Consider the following 22,595-nt stretch of genomic DNA (forward strand, 5'->3'; position numbering starts at 1 on the left):
ATCTATCAGTGCTGCCCACCAGTGCCCATTATTGCCACCTATCAGTGCCGCCCACCAGTGCCCATTATTGCCCACCAGTGCTGCCTATCAGTGCCGCCTATCAGTGCTGATCAGTGACGCCGATCAGTGCCCATCAGTGCCACCTATCAGTGCCCATCAGTGCCACCTATCAGTGCCCATCATTGCCGTCGATCAGTGTCCATCAGTGCTGCCTATCAGTGCCCATCAGCGCTGCCTATCAGTGCCCACCAATGCTGCATATCAGTGCTACCTATCACTGCCACATATCAGTGCCCATCAGTGCTGCATATCAGTACTACCTATCAGTGCCACATATCGGTGCCCATCAGTGCTGCATATCAGTGCTACCTATCAGTGCCCATCAGTGCTGCATATCAGTGCCACCCCATCAGTGCCACCCCATCAGTGCCTCCTCATCAGTGCCTGTCAGTGCGGCCTCATCAGTGCTTATCAGTGCAGGAAAAAACATATCTATTTACAAAATTTTATAACATAAACAAAAAACTTTTTTTTTTCAAACTTTTCGGTCTTTTTTTATTTGTGCACCAAAAAAGAAAAAACCTTGCGGTGATCAAATAATACCAAAATAAAGCTCTATTTGTGGGGAAAGAATGACACAAATTTGGTTTAGGTACAGTGTTGCATGGCAATTGTCATTCAAAATGCAACAGCACTAAAAGCTGAAAATTGGTCTGGGAAGGAAGGGGGTTTAAGTGCCCAGTATTGAGGTGGTTAATTGAAAGTAACATTTTTATCTCTGTGGAAAATTCCCTTGCATAGTGCATCTTCCCTTTCAAAGTGAATTGCTTATTAACGTCTAGTAAAGCAACCCCATCTTATCATCTTCCCAGTGGTCAGTGCAATCTTTATCTGAAGTGGTACATGCATAGTAGTTTATATTTTTCATTCCCCTAAGTAAAGGAGGTAAATGAAGACTCTGTTGGTGGGAGATTTTCCAAAAAAATGAAAAATCCTCTTACATGATTAAAAACAGGTATAACAACCACAGGCAGACAATACAGTTCAAAAACCTAAAAGAAAAAATAAATGTCATGTGATGCTAGATATCCAGAGAATCTCTTGCTTCTACTGAGCCACCTATGGCCAGTCTTAAGGTACCAATACATTTGCAAATGATCAGCTTAAAAGTCTTGTTTAAACTTAATTTGCTTCATATATCTAAACCCAGTCACTAAAATCTAATTTAAGCTTTAATATTTACATATGCAACTTTAATGGAAATTATACGAGGTGATCCTGCCATAGCAGGTCTAGATCAGGCTTTTCCTGTTATGTGGTAACAACTGTCTCCCAATTGCTCTCCTGCGGTTTATACCCTCGATGCACATTGTGAGGCTGACTAACTAGGATTTGGTTGGAATCGTGACAATTTGACCCCATTAACCATTGAGTGAAAAAAAAATCTACCTGTGTCTGGCCAGCTTTAGAGTGACTGTCTGTAGTCAGGAAGTGGCTAAAAATGCTGGAGGAGATCAGATTCACTGGAATGCAATAAAGATAAACAAAGGTAAAAATAGTACCTCATAAAAGCAAATAAAAATGGCAATATTTTAAAATACAGTGATTTAGCAAACTAAATGTTTTCCACTTAGTGTTTCGATCTACTTTAACTCCAACTTTTCTATTCAGATTCAGACTTCTCTATTCAGATATTGGTCAGCTGGGGAAGAAACATGTGATTGTTCCAGGCTTCCAGTGATTCTTAGTTGCTCCCATTGTGCTTTAACACTGCAGTGGTGTCGGGAGGGGGGGGCTACCTGGGGCTATAGCCCCGAGTGGGCCCCCAAAAAGCCCTGGGTCTCGAGTTGATAGTACATTACCATTAGCCCCAAGTCTAATATGATCCTCCTCCTCACTGCTGGGCAGGGCTCTTCGGTCATCACTCTCTATGCTGGTGGGAGTGGAGAAGGGTCAGAGGTGGGCATGGTTTAGGGGCTTGCTGGCGGGGCGGGATTAGTGGGCTGAGTTTGCGGCACTCCCTGGCTGGGCGGGTTTCTCCTCATGAGGGAGGGGGCGTTTCCCCGGATGTGCTGATGTCACTGGACGGACACAGGCAAAGCGGAGAGCGGGGAGCTGTGCGGTTGCCATGTCAGCGATGAGCGCGCAGGCTGGCGGGTGAGAGGCCAGAGAGCAGATACCGGGAGGGAGTGGAGGAGGGAGCAAAGTGGAGGAAAGTGACCTCCTGTAGGGGAGGGATATGGTGGTATACAGGGGAGGGGGTGCTGTGTGGTGGGGTACACAGGAAGGGGGAGGGGGTGGAGCAGTGTTTGGGGAAAATGTTGTAAACTCTTCCTTATTCCTCTATTCAGTTTTTGGACCATTTTATGGTAGATCAACTTATTCCTGGAAATGAAAATTGGTCAAAAATCTTTGCTATGCTCAGTTTGTCAGAAAAAACAGCAAAGAACACTTCTACTAGGGAGCAAAAAAAGATTAGGAATTACATTTTCTAAATGACAGGACTGCATATACTTAAATTATGTATGCCATTTTTTCCCCACAAATAGAGCTTTCTTTTGGTGGTATTTGATCACCTGTGCAATTTTTATTTTTTGCGCTAGAAACAAAAAAAGACCAACAATTTTGAAAAAAAAAGACAATACTTTTTACGTTTTGCTATAAAACTTATCCAATAAAAAAATTAAAAAAATCAAATTTCTTCATCAATTGAGGGCAATATGTATTCTGCTAGATTTATTTGTTAAATCTGGATTGTTGATTGGTTTGCACAAAAGTTATCGTGTCTACAAACTAGGGGATAGATTTATGGCATTTTTATTTATTTTTTTTACTAGTAATGGTGGCGATCAGCAACTTATAGCAGGACTGCGACATTGCGGCGGACAGATCGGACACTTCAGGGGGCATTAGGTGGAGCTTGGGCGGGACCTACTTTAAAATGTGGGAGGGGTTATCAAATTTACCTTCGGGGCTGAAGCCCCTGGTCTTTTTCCCACCTAGCAACGCCCCTGTTTAACAGTATAGAGATTACCACCCTCCCAGACTATTCTAATTTGTTATATTTGGCTACAACTGTTACAGATTGATCTGCTAAATGCAACAAGGGAGGAACACAAAGTGTTTTTTTTTTTTCCATATATGGGCAGCTTTAAAGTGTAAATTCACATTTTTAGTAAAAGTGAAAAGGGGAAATAACACCCTGCACCCTCAATTCGTACCCTCCAAAGTCCCCTTGCACCTATGCACTTACCCTGTGGGTGATACAATTTCATTATCTATGTAGCCCTGTGTAGTGGTCCTATGATTTGAAAACCACGCTGTTCCTCCTCTTCTTTCCCTAGGGACTTTGGGATGGATCAGAGCGGTTTTGATTGGTCAGGATGGTCAAGTTGAATAATTTTAATATATTTTGATAAGGGACATTAGCTTTTATTTAAATGGGTTTTTTGACATCAATGAAAAAAGTCCTTTCTATCTTCTGGATACAACCTTAAGACTGCTGGATCAGAGGGTTCAGGTTAAATCTCATTTGCACTCTAGGAGTAAAAGATGAGCTAGTGAATGTTTTCTAGCCACTGTATTGGTTCTCTTTTTTATTATGTAGTGATAAAGTCTCTTTAATTTAATCCATAATGTTTTTAAATTATATGGAAGAAAATGTTGCTAAAAAGCAATTTAAAGCTTCCAGGAGTCCAATAATAACCAGTAGGTGTACCAATAACTAGTATGGAAAACTGTCCATGTCTTGTAATGAATAAATCAAATAAATATTAAAATTTGCTTTGTAAGTGCAGTGCATGTTTATTGTATGTCAGGTTTTACATTTGACATGCAAAACAGTATCCTCTGTGCTTATGGCATTTTCACATCTTGAACCCCTGATGCTTTTATTTACCTGTCAAGAGCAAACCAGACGAAATCTAACACAATATGACTTGACATGCTGTGTCATTTTTATGAAGGTAGCTAAATGAAAACATTTGCTGAAAACATGTTTGCGCCTTTACAATGTTTTTAATGCATTTGTTTGCATTTATGCTTTTATATTTATTCCTTTGGCATGTGCTATCTATGGAAATCTCATTTTAATATAAAAAATAAAGACCCCCTACCTTATAAAGACATTTTGTTAGAAATACAAAGAAACAAACTGTCACGCAGGACAGTAAAATAGAAAGGAAAACAAAATACAGCTCATTACATGGCAGGCTTACATCACTGCATACCCAAAGCGGCACATTAGCGTACAATAAAGCATGGCACATTAATTTTTATTCAGTGGACCAGTCTATTGCATGTTATACAAGAGAGGAACCTTACCTCTATTACCTCTATCCAACAGGACCAAATAGAATGAAATTTACGCATTGCATTCTGCAGAAGTTAAGTATGCCTTTCAAATTAAACTAATTTATTGGGTTACAATCTCCAGTCATCCACAGAAAGTGGATTTATCAGGGTTCATTTTTAAAGCTTTAAAAAGCAAACTAGTAACTTCCAGAGATAGGCCATTCTTGATTATCATATCATAATATCCTAAAGTGCAGGTAAGTGAGTCTACAGAGAGGTGTGAAGCCCGTAGCTCTGCTGGCTGTCTACTTCTCTCTCATCACTATGAGCAGTGACAGAGCTGGGTCTTCTGTGTTTTGTGCAACAGCCGACTCTTGCCCCTTACTTACCCACCGTGTAAGAAGAGCAGGCTGTGTTCTGATCCCCCCTCACCTCCCTGGTGTATAATCAGAGTGGGCTCTGTGTGAAATTCCCCTGCTTGCTCCTGCTCTCCCCCTCCTTCCTGGCAGCAGAGGACCTGAGCCAATCAGAGGAAAGGAGAATTTGCTATGAAGCTGTCATGGATTCTGGGAAATGTGGTCCTTAAAAGGGCACAGTGCAATGCAAGTGATGAGAAGCTGATGGAGCTGTGGCCTTCATTACCAAGTATTACCTGCACAACAGAGAAAGAGTATTTTTCCCAGGCAATCCTGGAGAGATCTTGGCCTTTACTGGAGGGAGTTGCGCTACACAGATTGGTACTAGAGCTTCTGCAGCCCAGGGACCAGTGGGTGCAGACCCAACACTGGGGTGCCTGTGCATTACACCAGAAAGGGCCTGATCCTGTTGCTGGTGAATGAGCACTGAAGTTGGAAGGACCCATTGCTGTGAGTGTCTACACCAAAGGAAGAACCAGCGAGGACCAGAGCTGAAAGAATGAGCCTTGTGAGGACGTGTTCAGGAGGACTGAGTCGCCGGGTCTCAGGTTCCTGAGGACAGCAGAACAGAAACAGTGAGCCATTTAGAGATTGCTGCTGAGCTGGGACTGGAGCTGGAAGGAGCCATTGGTGGGAATGTCTACAACAAGGGAGAAACAGGGAGGATCAGAGCCTGGTGAGGACCTAAGAAACGTGCAGAATTGTCAGGGCTAGAAAAAATTATCTAACTAGGCAGCTGGCAAAGAAAAGTCAATGGTAAATACAAACAAATTGCAGCTCCAAAATACCTAAAAGTAATAAATAAACAAATATAAAATATTGAAAATTCAGTGTATCACTTCAAGGTCCATAAGTGAAGAAAATCCACAAATGTGTCAGTGTGCCTTTAAGGAAATTAGTACATCCACCAATTGTCCACTAACAGGTGCTTTTTTTTCCACTAAAAGGTGCTTTTGCCAGAAAAGCACATCACCGTTTGCAGATATACACTGCCACCTCTACACGCTCAACGACTTATGAGCTGCATAAAGAAAAGCAGCAAAACTCACATAAATCACCCAGAACTTGTCATGGGGGAAAATGACCTCTACTAATAACATTCCTCTCCAGCAAGGAGCTGACACACCACCAATGTATGAGACCTGGGAAGGATGCTCACCACATAGAGCCACAAGAGATGGTGTATATTGTAGTATTTTATTAAAAATTACATCCAGATCACTCAAATATAGGTAAAACCCAAGATCTTCCATCACAGCCAGATAGTAAGCCCCAGTATGGAACAATCACTTACTAAGTTGACAGCCAAACCAGAACCGTGACGCTAGCACATTTAACTCCACATGCATTTCAGGTCTCATACATTGAGGTTTTAGACTAAGGATATCTAATGGCATTAAAAAAAAGTACTTTGGGGGAAAACTCTGGATTGAAAGGTAAGTATTGAATCAAAACCTGATTTTTATTTTATCTTTCGATAGGCTATCCCATTCTTTAACCGTGCACAATAAAAATAAAATCAGTACTATTTAAAAAGTTTATTTTTTCTATGTATTAAAATGGTTGTAAAGTCAGAAGGTATTTTTTTTTTATCTTAATGCATTCTATGCATTAAAATGAAAAGCCTTCTGTGTGCAGCAGCTGCCCTCAGCCCCCCTAATACCTGAACCCCATCTAGATCAAGCAATGTTGCACGAGAGACTCGGCAGTCCGGGACTCCCCTCCTCATTGGCTAAGACAGCAGCATGGTGCCATTGGCTCCTACTACTGTCAATCAAAGTCAGTGAGCCAATGAAGAGAGAAACGGGTTGGGGACAAGCCGCGGCTCCATGTCTGAATGTACACAGTGAGCCTCGGCTCGGCTCACGTGTCCCCATAGCAAGCTGCTTGCTGTGGGGCACTCAACAGGAGGGAGGGGCCAGGAGAACAAAAAAGGGACCCGAGAAGAGGAGGATCCGGGCTGCTCTGTACAAAACCAACTGCACAAAGAAGGTAAGTATAACATGTTTGCTATTTTTATTTTTAAAAAAAACAGACTTAAGTATCACTTTAAAGCGGAGTTCCGGCGGCGGGGGTGAAATTTAGCTAAAAATACCCCCGGGACAGTCAGGGCTAGTACATTCCACAATGGATAGCCTCTGTACTGTCCTGGGTCGCACTTACCTTTTAGAAGAAATACTTACCTTGAAAATGTCTTCTCCAGCGCTGCCATCTCGGATGTGGGCAGCTGAAGCCAGTGCATCCTCTTCTGCGTCCTCTTCCGTGTCCTCTTCTCCCAGAATGCCCTGCACCCGCCCTGCTAGTCACTTCCGGTGCGGGCGCGTTATCCCTCCACAACTTCTAGGCATGCCCAGAAGCTGTTTAGCAGGGAATGAGGCGCCGGCACCGGAAGTGACGAGCGGGCCGGTGCAGGTGCATTGATTCCTGGGAGCGATGACATTCAGCTCCCAGGAAGCAATGCAAAGAAGAAGTGACAGCGTGGGCCGTGACCACAGAGGGAGGAAGTGGAAGAAAGGTGAGTATATTTTCTTCAATAACAAGGTAAGTAAACAAAAAAAAAAATTGTAACTATCCATTTGTTTTTCAGGTGACCAAGAGCAAGCAGATGGCCCAAAATCGATTATGTCGACTTTGTGGCCGGAACTCCACTTTAATATTCATTCGTTGCGATTGCATTGCAGTGAATCCTACATGTTACCATAATCCTTATGAAAAGTGCTGGTAAACCCCACTGCACTAAGATACAGTGGTGTGCATGCAAGCTTATATTAATCTAAAATAACCTTTTTTTTTTTTTCTCTTTATTTTACTTCCTAATGTTATAAAAAGGTTTCTTGATGGCCTTACTCCTTAAATAAACTAACTTGTGACTTTACCCAATAATGTCTTTTGCAGTTGCACAACTAAGCTAATTTTGTTGAATCAACCCCTATGTGTTTACTTCAGCTGCTCACTAAAGCTCTATTCAGTATCTGTTTTTCTAAAGACTTTGTTCTGCACATGATTTTATATAGAAGACTTTATTTCTTTGTGTGACTTTTACACACCTGTTCTTGTAACTTTTCTGCATATGTCAGGAATTTAGACAACAGCTTGTGATCTCCTTCCGCTTCATTACACATTTGAGGGCTTCCTGTCTTACCCAATACACGACTTGTTTCTACAGGATATTAATGTCCAGGTTTAAAGTTTCTGTCTCAAAGCCTCCTAGCCCAAACAAAGATGCATTTGTTACCAAGTGTCACAGGGCAACATGTATCAGATGAATAACTGAATGTTACTTAAGAAAAGAGATAGCCAAAGCAGTGGCTGCATCTCCGTAGCAGAATGTTCCCTGTACCTAGAGAGAAGCCACGTTATAAAAAGGGTTCTTCAATTTTGTCGTGTCCTCTCTTCCTCCTTCACCTTTTTAAAAGTAACATTTGATACGACAGCCCTTTGTCTTGTGTTTGTATCCCTTTAATTAATGTACGGGGTAAAGAATAGAGACAAGCTTGTTTTCACTGAGATGTGATTTCAGAAAAAGAGATAATGAACCTTCTTTGTCATTGTGTCTGTGAAAGACTTGTGTGTAATTTGTCCCATGCTACAGCAATCAAAGATAACCTATGAGCAATTGATTACAGGTTTTTTGTCCTTTTAATTACATGTTTTTTTATACAGTGATCTGGTTACAGGCTGGAAGCAGATACAGATGAGCCATCTCTGAGCTTTGTGACTTTCTCTATAAAGCTATTACCGATCTGCCATCACTACAGAACAATCATATCAGCTCGCAGCAGATACTCCATCCCATTGACTTTTATTTTGTAGTGCAGAAGAGGCATTTTTTTTTTTATAGAGCAGCATTTAAGACAAGAATAAATCCTTGTCTAAAGGAATTTACTTTTACAGTTGTAAAATTGAAGGTAATAATAGCAAAGATTGGGTTACTATCAGAAAAATCTGTAGCAGTCATTGCTCTAAAAATTCTAGATGCTTGGGTCCAAGGACATTCCCAGGTGTTTTACTCAGGGCATTCCACATATCTCATGCTTGGTGCTCCGGGCTGAAGCTAGCATACATTTCTTATGTCCTACATAACCCATTGTATTTCAACATTACCTCTTATTTACCTATTAATGTGCCTTACTTGATTATTCTATATGGAAAGTAGGTGTATAACTTCCAGCAACACCTCAACACTGCCATAATTAAAGATGGCCTTGGCCACCCACAATCACAGAGAAACAAGGCCCCAGCAGTGACAAAGTGGGAGAAACCATTAAGAGCAACAGGTAACCACACAATTGACACCACAGGAAGTGTCAGTTTCTGAAGGGACTTTCAGGAGTTCTGGCAAAGGAGATAAATATAATATTAAGATAATATTCTATTTACATAGAGAGCTTTTATTTACCCTTCATTGGAGCCACTGAGTGAAGTTTTGTTTATCATGAGTAGGACTTCATGTGTTTGTGAAATGTTCTCCTTTGTCTAGGTCATGGTATATCTAGTAGTATTTAGTCAAGATCAACTGAATTTGTGTTAAAGATGTTATTTAGCCTTCTTTAGTCCCTTTAAGTTTTAGAAACACATCCCATCAAATATGGCTACACAGATAACTAAGTCACCCTAATCTAATCACCAAGAAATTGGTCAAGGCAGATCTAATTTGTCTTGATTTAAAATGTTGCAATTTGCAATTTAGAATTTAAAGACAAATTAGTTTTTGTTGACTTGAAAAGGATCCTTGACTAATATTTGTTAAATTCTGTGGAACCTGAGAGTGACCCTCCATAACAAATAATCAATTTTGGAGCCTGGTTAACTGAATGGTACCTGACCTGGCAATAGACTCATCTCTTCCTGCAAATCAGATGGTATAGGGTAAGGGTGCATGAAAGGGATGTCATTTATAACTAGTTGCCAAATAATGAAAATGCATAAATTAAACATACTGCAGTTAGTCAGGTTGAAAAAAGACAAAAGTACAACAAGGTCAGGCATCACTAAATGGTGGCCCGCGATCCATGTCCGGCCCGAGTCACTGTTCCATTCCGACCGGCTGCGGTCCTGCCATTTAGGAGTCCGCTCAGTCGTCCTCACTGCTGTCATCCTCATCAAGCTCCATCAACCTGACATCAGAGGCAGTACAGCTCCGGATGGAGAGCGAGACTTAAATTTAACTAGCAGGTGATTAGTTGCTAGCTCAATTCTCCTGCGCTCAAGTGCAATAATGGGAAGGAAGAGGAAAGTTTCCAACAAATTTGGATGGGTATGACTGAAGGTCTTGCTGCCACCTCGGGACCAAGGGTATCCGATACAAACTGGAGAAAAATAACAAAAAGAGGGGCGCACCGACCTAGTGCATTACCACTAAAAACTTTTATTAAAATAGTAAAATGCATAAAATATACTCACAAAAATGCCTAGCCTAGCCACAGCAGCTCCATGCGGTTCGCTGCATGCCATCCAGCATTACGCAGTGCCTGGGGACCTTGGAGACGTTTTTATTGATTCATTGATTTGTTGATATGTGTGTATTTTCACACCATTTTTGTGAGTATATTTTATGCATTTTACTATTTTAATAAATGTTTTTAGTGGTAATGCACTAGGTCGGTGCGCCCCTCTTTTTGTTATCTTTCTCCGATTAGTTGCTAGCAACCAATCACAAGCTGATTACCAGGAAAAATCGTGCAGGTGCCCTCCTTCCAGAGCTGTCCTGCTTCTGATGTCAGCATCATGCCTCCCACTGTCCTCGCGGAGCTGTGCTGCTGCCAATGTCCGCTCTCTAATGTGCCTTCCGCCTTGTGTAGGTAGGACATTAACTGCTGTGAATGATGTGGAGGAAGCCGAGGATCTGGAAAGTAAGGGGGGCCGAGGACAGGAATCTGAAGATAGGGGGAGCTGAGGACAGGGATGTAAAGGGATAGTGGGAGTTAGGACAGGAGTGTAAAGGGGTGGGGGAGCTGAGAACAGGAATGTAAAGAGGTAGTGGGGGCAAGGACAGGAATGTAAAGGGGTGGGGGGGAGGTGAGGACAGAAATGGAAAGTGGTAGTGGGGGGAGGTGAGGACAGGAATGTAAAGGGGTGGGGGTAGGTGAGGACAGGAGTGTAAAGGGGTAGTGAGGGAAAGGACAGGAATGTAAGGGGGTAGTGGGGATGGGGACAGGAATGTAAAGGGGTAGTGAGGGTGAGGGCAGGAATGTGAAGGGGGGCTGAGGACAGGAATGTGAAGGAGAAAGGGATGTGATATAAAGGGGGCTAAGGACAGGAATGCGAAGGGGGGCTGAGGACAGAATTGTGAAGGAGGAGGGCCGTGATATAAAGGGGCATAAGGATATGAATGTAAAGGGGGGGGTGAAGACAGGGATGTGAGGGGAGAGGGGTGATATGAAGGGGGGCTGAGGACAGTAATGTGAAGGGGGGTTGTGATGTGCAGGGGGGACTGAGAACACTGTTGTAATGACAGGATTGTGATGTGAAGGATATGAGGCTAGCTTTATAACATTGCTACCTGTGTTCTGCATGTAGGCAACCCATTCATTTCAATGAGCTGTCTTTCATGCAGAAACATGCAAAAATTAGTCTCTGACCCTTTTAAATTGCACTGCACCAATCTGGTTTGGCGCTCATGAAAATGTACAGAGTTTGCCAATGCTTCAAAGGTGCCACTAAGAATCAAACATACGATTCAGTGGACAAAGAAAGGGGGGGGTAATTATCCCTGGGTAAACACATCCCACCCTAAAAAGGTTGTGGCAGGGATGTGACACCTATATTGTTTTCATACCTGGCGGTAGTATAACCAGTGAGCCAAGCAACTAGACAATGTACTGAAATTAAAAGACCAGAAAGAAGTTGCAAAGAATGGCTCAAACACAGGTTTGTAGAAAAAAAATTGTAAAATTACACTTTATTGAGATTGTAACAAATATAGAACCAAATAAACAGAAAATAAAAAATATTAGATATAATCAGAAGCCTGTGAACTCTATACCAAAGTGAACCACGTCCCAGCTCATTAAAAACACACAATGAACCTCTGTATCATTCCACCCCACACCCAGGCTGCACACAGCCTCCCCTCTGCTCCAATCCTCCCAAATAAGGACCCAAATACAAACTCGTGTCAGGGGAAAACCCCCATTTTCATTGAAAAGCTCAGATTGAGCAGCAATAATGGACAGGAGTTGTATGAGGTCAAGGGGGCCGTGTGACCCAGATGGGGAAGATGAGCAGTCCAGTGAAGTATGTTTGTTGGATGACCAACACAGGGACCTATTCCTGCATTCCAAACCAGTGTTTAAATGGAGATAGATATTTAGAATCAAGTTGAAGCGGTCTAGATACTAAGGTGAACCGCATTAATAACATCCAGCTCACTAGGAAATAGTCAATGCGGGGCGCCCCAAAGGCGATATGGCAGTTCTCAGTGATTAGAATATATTGAAATCACTTGTCCATCCTCAGCAAAGGTTTAAGGAGCATAAAGATTGTCAGCTGTGGAGCTCATTAGACTTAAATTTGTCACTCCAAGGCTGTGATCATGGCTATGTAATGCCTCAATATTCCATCCCTCACACAAAGCTGGTTACATTTGGCTATAAGCCGGTGTCACTTGCCAGTTTGGATATTTAAACAGTCCAGATAGTGTCCTGGTTCACGTAGTGCAATTTCTGGCGTGACAAAATAGAGTGAGAAATCTCTCTTACCAGATATGAGATGATGGTTGAAGTGGCAGATATGCAAATGTAAGCTGAGTATCTTCCATCACAGATAAAGCCGTTCTCAAAGCTCCCAGAGAGCTCTCCTCCTATCCTGTAAGGGCATAGGGATGCAAATGGTTTTGCATTGGACTCCAAGTGTGGCCGCCAACGTGCAAACTGGGGATTGCAGGTGTCGGATAAGTTTCCCGTATTCTGGACAGCTCAGCTCCGGACAGAGGTTCATTGTGTGTTTTTAATGAGCTGGGACATGGTTCACTTTGGGATAGAGTTCACAGGCTTCTGATTATATCCAATATTTTTTATTTTCTGTTTATTTGGTTCTATATTTGTTACAATCTCAATAATGTGTAATTTTACCATTTTATTTCTATAAACATACGATTCAGACCTCTGCTGGAAGAAAACTATAGTGACTGGACCTCAGTGAATTTTAATTCAATACCCCTGATCTAGGTCAACCAATAAAAAAAAAAAAACACAACCATATAATCCCATATACAGTATACAAACCTCTACCCACAGTTGATTCAGAGGAAGGCGAAAACCCCCAGCAACGCATGATCCAATTTGCTCAAGCAGGGGAAAAAAGTCCTTCCTGATCCCCTGAGAGGCAATCGGATATTCCCTGGATCAACTCTACCTATAAATGAGGGTACCCAGTTATAATATTTACACCCAGGAAAGAATCCAGGCCCTTTTAAAGCAATCTACTGAGCTGGCCAGAACCACCTCTGGAGGGAGTCTATTCCACATTTTCACAGCTCTTACAGCTGAGAAACATTTACTTATTTGGAGTCAAAATCTGTTTTCCTCTAGACATAAAGAGTGCCCCCTTGTCCTCTGTGATGACCTTAAAGTGAATAACTCAACACCAAGTTCACTATATGGACCACTTATGTATTTGTACACGTTGACCATATCCCCCCTTTATCTCCTTTTCTCAAGAGAGAATAAATTCAGTTTCTCTAATCTAGCTGAGCTCCTCCATGCCTCTTATCAGTTTGGTTGCCCTTCTCTGCACTTTCTCTAGTTCCCCAATATCCTTTTTTAGAACTGGTACCCAAAAATGAACTGCATATTCCAGATGAGGTCTTACTAATGATTTGTACAGGGGCAAAATGCTGTCTCTCTCTCTCTGCAGTCCATGCCTCTCTTAATACAAAAAGCACTTTGTTTTAATTTATATTTTTCACAGAACCAATAACTCTTTTGGAAACTATGAACAAGTGCAAACTACAACAAAATGTAAAAATAGAAGAAAAATAGGACAATAAAAAGGAGATTGAATGTGGTCTTGAAAGCTCATGTAGGTTTGTTGGATTACCGATAACTTGGCATAAGATTTTATTGTATTTTTCTAACAAAGCACATAAAATGTATTATTAATGTATTATTAGGTTTATAAACACCATTCCTACAACTTTCATAATCTATTTGTGTAGCAAGGCAGAGTATAATGTGAAAAAATTGTCTTGGAGGAATTCCCTCCAGGAAGAAAAATAAATAAATAAAAGCATGCATCGTGGCTTGTCTTTTTATTGTCTCCCCAGTATAGGTTTCAAAGAAAATTGAAGATTATTACCTGATTCTTGGCTCTGGTTTTTTACCTCTTTTATTTACAGTTATTATGCTAACGCTCTCATCAGTATGATGGCACAGATGACATAGTGGCAGTTTTTGCATATTTCCATAAATTAATGCTACAGAGGAAATAGCAGAGAATCACCATAAATAAAAGATATTTGAAATGGGACTAGAGCCAATTTCTTTCATATCATTTACAAAAAACTGTTGGTTTGTCACAGGGAGAAATGTGCCTTTGAAACTCAGCTAAGACCCGCAGGCAATTTCATCTATATTATCAGCCAACTGTCTCTATGAGACCATTGGGAGCAGGTGTGAAGTTACTCAATATTATTGAGTTAAGTGTTTCATGGCTTTTGAAGCAGAGGTACAATACTTTAATAAAAGTATTGGGGTGTGAAAAACTACAGACAATTGCACCTGCTTCTGGCACTTTTTTTTTTTTTTGCTTAGCTAGCTCAAAATAGTTTTGGTCTAGAAAAAAGAATTGACAATGTCATGCATATAGCGAAATGTTGTATATAAAAGCAGTGTCACCTCTCTGACCATAGATCCTTGTGGGGTGCAGTTTATAATAAGGTTATATGCCTAGCCATGTCATTGATAGCCTTCTTTGACTTTTATTAATGGTTTATTTTTGAGACTATTTTAGTTGCACTTTATAATGTTTGATACTTTCTGTTACTATTTAACCACGTCGACTGCCCCATAGCAGATTTACTGCTTCAGGGCAGCCGCGCTGCGCAGGATCAAGTATATACCTGCATATACATGACCCTGCACTTCTGGGTATCGGGCTTAAGTAAAATCACAGCGGGAGCTGATCAGCGGGTCCCGTGGACCTGATGTCCGCCAGCAGCTGCTGATCATTTTGTACACAGGCAGGACGGCAGTCTGCCCATGTAAAAAGGCATGGATCCTGTGTTCCTGTAAAGCAGAAACACAGATCCATGCCTTCCACTAGTAAAAACACCTTCCCCACTACACTAAAACATTAGCTAGGCACACATTTAACCCTATGTTAACCCCTTCCCTGCCAGTGTCATTAGTACAGTGACAGTACATATTTGTAGCACTAATCACTGTAATAGTGTTACTGGTTCCCCAAAAAGTGTCAAAAGTGTCAATTAGTGTCCGATTTTCGCACCACAATATTGCAGTCCCGCTATAAGTCGCTGATTGCTGCCATTACTAGTAACAAAATAAATAAATAAAAATATCCTATAGTTTGCAGACGCTATAACTTTTGCGCAAACCAATCAATATGTACTTATTGGGGATTTTTTACCAAAAATATGTAGCAGAATATATCATTTTGATAAATTTGATAAATTGATAAAGAAATTAGATTTTTTACATTTTTTTTCAAAATTGTTGGTTTTTCTTTGCTTATAGCGCAAAAAAAATAAAAACTGCACAGGTGATCAAATACCATGAAAGAAAGCTCTATTTGTGGGGAAAAAAAGGATATATATTTTATTTGGGCACAGCATTGCTTGACCGTGCAATTGTCAGTTAAAGTAACGTCATATCGCAAAAATGGCCTGGTCAGGAAGGGAGATACATTTTCCGGAGGTCAAGTGGTTATAATACAAATGCCAAGAGAGATATATACAAATTGCCATTCTTAGCCTCCTCTGGGAAATAATAAATGCATGGCTGCAGTACTTTGGAGTCAGAGATCAAAAAATTACAAGAAATCAGAAAACTTTATAACTATGCTTCTTCTGGATCAGAAACTCAAAATATTTAAGGCAACTTATCCATATAACAGCACGTTAATTATCATTTCTAGAAGGAGAGGTCAGTTGTGGTTGCCTACATTCTTCTCTCATGGCATACAATCATGAAGGATTTGAACAACCAACATCATTACCAGCTGCCATGATTGGGGCAGTGTTTTTATTGTTACCTAATTTAGGGTGGTTTTATCTCACGCAAATTAAGTTGCTGTTTAAGCCTCTTTAGGAAGTCTGAACATGTTGAGTATACACTAGCAGATGTTTGTTTTAAAATTTGTGCTTTAAGAACATTTGGTCAATTTTCTAATCATTAGTGGGATCAAATGTACGTCAACGTAAATCAACGTACGTCTTTGACCACAGTAAAGAGAAATTTCAAAATAGCAGGAATGAAGGGGTCTGGGTACCCTCTGAGTGATGGTTCAATATGTGAAATTTATGTTATTGCTTATTTGATTGACCTAATAGAGGGTGTCTCCCCCCCCCCCCAGGACACATTTTGTTCCCAGTGGGGTGCCTGGGGTGGGGATGCCCCCCTAAGTAACATCTGGAGTTTATGCTCCTTTCGCCTAAAATCTGTTGATGTTGGAGTAATCTCATTTCAAGGTGCTGTATCTCTTATTGTCTGTTTACCCTTTACACGCAGAACTTCCTCGATCAATGTTATTGCTATTATTGTTTTGTTTTGTTCTATGTACGTTGTTATCTAAAAATTCAATGAAAACCATTGAAACTAAAAATAGCAGGAATGAAAATTTTTCATATAAGAATGAATGTCAAACGGTGTATGTGCTTATTGTAAAACCCATTAACTCCAAAATCTAATGTTAAAAGCAAACAAAATTTTGAACTACTTTTACACAACAGAACAAAAAGTATGTCTGGACAGCCGCACTCCAATGCAAATGTTTATTGAAGAGAGGATAAAAATATCACAGCATACAGAGGTCCGGATCAAAGACAGCTGACGCGTTTCACACTACTAACAGTGCTTAATCATAGCTAACAATCATAGCTATGATTAAGCACTGTTAGTACTGTGAAACGCATCAACTGTCTTCTGTCCGTACCTTTGTATGCTGTGATATTTTTATCCTCTCTTCAATAAATATTTGCATTAGAGTGCGGCTGTCCAGACATACTTTTTGTTCTATATGGCTTGCACATTGGGGTGGTGTGTGGTCTCTACTTTTACACAACATTTGTCAAACATTTTGTTTTTATGCTATTGTGCCCCCTGCACAGACATTATCTCCACCTTTATATTTGGATACCCTTAGTGTGCTTCTTACCTTAACACCATTTTTAGTTACATATTATTCTATTCACCTTTATAAGGAGCGCCGATTTATTTCCAATTTTCCTATTTGTCAAACAGTCTAATGTATTGAGTATGATTGTACGGATGTTCGTACAAAAATCTACTAGTGTACTTCAGCTTTATGAGTGGAATGTTTTTTTTTTATTTAACTCTTTACATTGTCACATCCTAGTTGGATTAGTGAGGTCAGGTCATCACTAACATTCCATGTTGCCAGAACAGAGAGTAAAACCAAAAAATATCCTGTGGATTCTGTGCAATGGGTGCAACCTGTAAAACATTAAAAAAAAAAAAATTGTTATATGCATAGTGTTGAATAAAACATAAAAAATATTTCAATAATTCAATTGACCCAAAATCTTTTAAAATGTTCTTTAACCACTTTACCACCGGAGGATTTTGCTGTCTTACGTCCAGGCCACTTTTTGCGATTCGGCACTGTGCGAATTTAACTGACAATTGCGCGGTCGTGCAACGCTTTACCCAAACTAAATTTACGTGCTTTTTTCCCACAAACAGAGCTTTCTTTTGGTGGTATTGGTGGTGATCACCTGTGCAATTTTTACTTTTTGCGCTATAAACAAAAAAAGAGCGCAAATTTTGAAAAAACAACAATATTTTTCAAATTTTTTTATATGAAATTCCCCCCCAAAAAAATGTAAAAATCAAAATTTTTTTACATTTTTGGCCAATTTGTTTTCTGCTACCTATGTTTGGTAAAAAAAAAATCACAATAAGCGTATTTTGATTGGTTTCGCAAAAGTTATTGCGTTTACTAACTAAGGGAAAGATTTCTGTCATTTTTGGTGTTTTTTTTTAACGAGTAATGGCCGCGATCTGCGATTTTTTTTGCGGTTTTGCGGGACTGCGACATTGCGGCGGACAGTTAGGACCCTTGACTGACATTTTTGACACTTTTGGGGGTACCAGTGACATTACTACAGTAATCAGTGCTATACATATGTACTGTTACTGTAAAAATGACACTGGCAGAGAAGAGGTTAATTTTATTGGAGAGGGAGGGGTTAATGTATGCCTGGTGCTTACTAACGTGTGTAGGGGGAGGTGACTGAGTGACACAGGGACAGATCGCAGGTTCAGCTATGCTGAACCCTGCAATCTGACCCTGTCTGTCACTTAGGAGATCCGCCCGCTTTGTTTACACAAGCGGGCGGATCTCCAGACTCGATCCCCCGACGATCGGGGAAGAGCGGCGGTGATCACCGCCGCTCCTCCCCTGGCCCGACTCCCGCTGTGACTGAATACAGTGGGAGCGAGCCTCCGGCGGCGCGCGCTTGCCGCCCACAAGGGGAGGAGTCCAGCGATGTAGGTCTACATCGCTGGACGGGAACGAGCCACTTTGCCGCAGTACGGTCAACGTGACCGGTAGCCAAGTGGTTAAGCGTTAAGGAATATAGTTATTCCTAAGTAGATATCAACAACACAGTTGAATTCCTGATACACTTTGTATATACTTAAGCGTTTATTGACCATCCTTTTTCTAGGGCTCAAAAATACACAGTACACCATTTATATTTATATGTTTTATAATCCTTGCCTTTTGTGGACTAATTTATTAAGCTGTTATCTGGGAAAGCTTCTCAATTGATATTGTTGTTTGAAAGTTTATTTCATTTAATTTGAGAAGGTGCAGTGTTACTTACTTACTATTATGAAATGGTAGGTATTATGTTTCCCCTATGAGGAAAATTCACAACATTTCTAACACCTTTAATGAGCAAAGACCTAAAGTAAAACCAACCCCCTCCTTAATACCTTCATATACAGAGATTCAGACTTCAGATCAGACATTCTGAGTATTCTTAGATCTCTGACCTGCACAAAGCATGGCAGCATCTATCACTCAGAAGTAGCCTGTAGGTTGTGCAATGCTGTGTATGTGTCAATCAAGGCCATATGGTGTAATAACATGTCTGCATTACTATGCCATATACAGTAGATAATAAGGGTGGTCTGGGCATTTGCAGTTGATTTACATGAAAATGAGCTCTACTTCACAAACTCATCAATACATCAAAGTTAAAATTCAGTAGAAATATTAACTGAAACATTCCAGAGAAGATAAAATTGTAGAAGGCCTAGGGCCATTCAACTAGAGTCATCAAAAATGTTGAATTATCAAACATTAAAGTAATACCATCAAAAACCTAGACAAATTAAACTGAGCATGTAAAAATGCATAAGTGGAAATTACCTCCAGTGAAAAATACATTTCAATATGTTCACTACACTCAGACAGGACCACATTAAATATAGAATTGTAGCACTCTACCAGAGTTGCTAGTTAGGTCAAGCAAATTTTGTTCTGTGGAACTCCTATGATCAGCAGAGCAGCATGTGATTTCTCTTTGCTGCTCTGGGCTATGCAGGCTGTGGGTTTCCCCTGTCTTCTGGAGGTTTCTGGAATGTAGCGGGTGTGAGAGTCAAATGAGCAACTAATATATTTATGTGGCACCTGCCAACCTCTGGGTAGCGTGCCCTGATATGGCTGAGGGAGTGCATGAATAGTTTGGAGCCTCGGAGAGCAGGGTTCTTCCCCTAAAGGAGAAGTTCCCATCCAGAAGGGCTGCTACCCTTCTAGGCAGTTTAGCTGAAGATTCTGCTTGTCTCACCCAGGTCTCAGCTGGGCATAAATGGTTGCCTATCCTGCTGAAAAATCATTTGAAGCTAAGAGAGGGATTTCACTCGGGATCTAGTCTGGAAGTTTCATTGAGGAGACTATCTGGAGGGAGGCATCCAGATCCCAGGGATACTTTGAGTACAGTAGATAAAAGATGGAAGTGGCAGCACTCCAAGATGGATGGAAATAAAAATATCTTTATTGCAAAATCCAGTTAAAAATACAAGAAATACACACACACTCCCCGGACAGCAAGTAAACGTGTTTCACATGTCAGTGCTTATTCATTACTGAGTAATCTAAGCGCCTACACTCATTTAAAATAAAAACTGTCAGATGAAGCTCATTACAGGAAGACACAGCCCCTCAATGATAATTAACCCATACAGGTAAGATGGAATCACATTGATACCCATTCATGTACAATATACATATAAATGATCCATGTACAACAATAATATAAAAAAAGGATTCCATATACACATAAGAAAATCAAAGCTTAATATGTAAATATAAATATGTAAATCTAAAAAAAAAAAGAAGAGGAGCCAAAACACCACTCACCCAAAGTGTAAAAATGCACGTACAAAAAATCTATATGTCGAACAAAAATAAACTATACCAATGTGGCTGTAACAATCAATACACTAAAAAAAAAATAAAAAAAAATATATATATATATATATACACATATATATATATATATATATATATATATATGCAATCAATACACTAATATATATATATATATATATATATATATATATATATATATATATATATACAGTATACACAGTATATATGTATACATATATATGTATACATATATATATATACAGTATATATATATATATATATATATATATATATATATATAAGCTCTAACGAGCAGGGCCCTCTAGTTCCTCCTGTTTTGAACTGTATTGTAACTGTATTGTCTTCCTTCACGTTGTAAAGCGCTGCGCAAACTGTTGGCGCTATATAAATCCTGTATAATAATAATAATAATACAGTCAAAATTTGGCTGAAGCGGGAGGCAGTTTGTTCACTGAAGGGTTGAAGAGCTTAGTATGGTGGAGGTACGTTGCAAGTTTGGGGCTGCAGTTCTGCAAATAAAGTAAGAGATTTGGTTGGGATCAACGGAGTCCTCAATGCTGACAATTATAGGAAGATACTTATGCATCATGCCATACCATCTGGGAGGTGTGTAAACGGCCCTAAATTATTTCTGCAGCAGGACAATGACCCCAAACATACAGCCAATGACAAGAAGAAAGAAGAACAAGGAGTCCTGGAAATGATGATTTGGCTCTCACAGAGCCCTGATTTTAACATCATCGAGTCTGTTGTGGAATTTTTCCTCAGGTACAAAATACCTGTTACCTGTTAGTCAGTGATACCAAATCAGACAATATATAGCTATATATATAATGAGATCAGACAAGACTCAAGATGGCTGAATCATAGTGACCTGATTTATTACAACATTGCTGGAGTTTAAATATACTCAAATATGGGTTTGTCATTACAATCTGACATACAAGAAATGGGTTGTTATTAACATCTTTTATCCAATCAAAGTTAACAACTAATTATAGTAAGCATTATGTCAATCTAGATCGTGATTCTCTGTCATAAAGGGAAATTTCTTGGTGACACACAATAAAAGTTCCAAAGGGGCTTTTTAGAAGATATTATTGGCTTTGTGGTCAGCTGTCCAGACAGAGTTGATATTCTGAGAGATAGGGAATTTCCACTGTTTCGGTCATCTGATATATTCTTAGCCTTTGCAAGCTCAGTGACACATGTAAAGAAATCAAAGTAAGATGAGATTAACTCAAAAGACATTTTGTTTAAGATAACCATTCTAAATGCCAGTCAATGCATCCTGTAAAGGCCAATAAGGTATCCAGAAAATGCGAGATAGGTATGCCACGACATCTCCCCCCTCTTGAGAATTTATTGATCAGGCTAACTAACTACCTATTCCGCTTATCAGATCCCTCCAAGGGAGCAGCCCCTTACGCTTGGAACACTGGCCCAGAGGGCAAAACTCAGTGGGAGGTGTCCGAGTCTTGGTAAAGTTCTGAGGCGGAGATTACTTCATACATGGGGGTTTGAGGTGACAGATTTCTCATTACAGCATACTCAGCATCATCAATCACTTCTCATTTCCGTATAGAGTTGAAACAGGTTGTCTCCTTGGCCTTGGTAACCTTATCAACCAAACACATAATTATTTTAATTCAACAGATAACTAAGATGTCTGGGATTACATAAAAAGACAGAAGGATTTGAGGCAGCCTACAGAAGATCTGTGGTTAGGTTAGTTCTCCAAGATGTCTGAAACAACCTACCTTCCGAGTTACCTCAAATACTGTGTGCATGCATACCTAGAAGAATTAATACTGCTTTTAAGGCAAGGGATGGTCACACCAAATATTGATTTCATTTTGATTTCTCTTCTGTTCATTTACTTTTCATTTTATTAAATGATAAAAATAAAGTATTAACATTTCTATTTCTGAAAGCATTCCTAATTTACAGCATTTTTCTCACACCTGCCTAACACGTTTGCACACTAGTATATATCAAAAAGATAGTCATTATAAAAAGTTTTAAGACTGAGTGATCAATTTGATTTGTGATAAATATTAGAGATTTTTTAATTTTCTTGAGGGACCAGTTGGAAATTGCCATTAACATAACAGCATTTCAGAAGAATGGTAACTGGCTGCAATTTTTCTATAAAAATCAACATTTGCAACTCTATTGATTGTTTTTATCATATACTATTTAAATTTATTAAGTTTGTGACTTGCCTGCTTTTAAAATATATATGTAATATGTAATTATGTTTGCTATAAATATCCATAAAAATAA

The sequence above is a fragment of the Pelophylax lessonae genome (genome assembly GCF_965119305.1).
Source record: "Pelophylax lessonae genome assembly, chromosome: 1".
Classification (NCBI taxonomy): Eukaryota; Metazoa; Chordata; class Amphibia; order Anura; family Ranidae; genus Pelophylax; species Pelophylax lessonae.